General features: G+C 45.9%; 1 protein-coding gene across 1 annotated transcript in view; it reads right to left on the bottom strand.

Moving 5' to 3' along the window:
- The window catches only part of LOC119354406 (DDT domain-containing protein DDR4-like), a 13652-nt gene that overhangs the window by 3165 nt on the left and 9251 nt on the right, over positions 1-1236 (bottom strand). The gene's annotated exons all lie outside the window — the stretch shown is intronic.

Here is a 1236-nt window from a genome sequence, read left to right as displayed (position 1 = left end):
GAGGCAGGCGATACCAGGCCAGCTGCAGCAAGGCAGCCACATCCAACGGGCCTTCCAATGGCAGTGCCCTTCACTGCATCGGCCCTGCTGAAGGCGTCGGAGCTAGGGCCTGAGGATTTGCTAGCCCGGCTGAGCGCTCCCGCCCGTACACATGTTCCTGACCGCGTTCATCCCACCGTCCTGCGACCTCGAATCCTCCCACGATGGGCTGCAGCGCCGGGATCATCTCCATGGGTCTCGCCAGGAACCTGCTCCAAGTCACACCCACAGGCTCGTGCACATGGTGCGGATCGATCATCACGTCTGCAATGTTTATGGCTGAACTGAAGGTGTTCCTCAAGTACCTTCAATGTTATCCAGAGGTTCCAGTAGCAACCTCAACTCTAATATGCCGAGCTTCCGGTTGTGTACGCTTGTGTCTGTGTACGCTTGTTCCGCTTGAGGTTGTGTACGCTTCTAATTGTGTGTGCTTGTAGGTTTATTTTTGCTAATAGGAAACAGGTAGCACACAATCTGGTAAACTGTGGCTGTTCTCTGGACATGTATGAGGATATGCAGGCTGATTCGCCATTGTATTTGACATTGTGGTGAGCGATGCTGGCTCTGATTAATGCAGTTTATTTACATTTGCGTGCAACTAGAGAATATGTTGTTTTCATATGCAGTTTTGTTACACATAATGTAGTCAAAAAGCTTTTATTTATCTGACATTATTTTGTGTCAATATGCATGCAATTGTGGAGAAGAGAAACATAGTTGGTGCCCTATTTTACATCATCTGTTGGAGCAATGGTGCCCTATATTAGGGCAGCTGATGGAGAAGAACAATTTTTGGTGCCCTAAAATCACTTTTAGGTTTCCTATAAAAATGTTTTTCAGTGCCCTATTTTAGGGCAGCTGTTGGACATGCTCTAAATTTACTAAGATATACCTACACCATACACCTAGGGGTTCCATAAAGGACATGGGATGTAAATGACAGAACAGTCAGTCAGTGGTGCAGATTAAATCGGTCATCTAATGTGAAGGAAATACCCTAGTTTAATAACTGAATGCCTATTACGGGCCTGTTTAGTACTGCTCCACTCCCAAAAATTCAGCTCCACAATGCCCCACTCCACAAAAAAACTAGAAACTGGATCAACTCCCTATTTTTCATAAAGCTTTTTAGGGAGTGCTCCAAAAAACTCTAGTTAGAAAAGTCCTCATGGAGTTGGAGGGAAATTACCCACCACT

This window comes from Triticum dicoccoides, chromosome 2A (assembly GCF_002162155.2).
Source record: "Triticum dicoccoides isolate Atlit2015 ecotype Zavitan chromosome 2A, WEW_v2.0, whole genome shotgun sequence".
Lineage (NCBI taxonomy): Eukaryota > Viridiplantae > Streptophyta > Magnoliopsida > Poales > Poaceae > Triticum > Triticum dicoccoides.
This window is presented reverse-complemented; position numbering and strand designations above follow the sequence as displayed.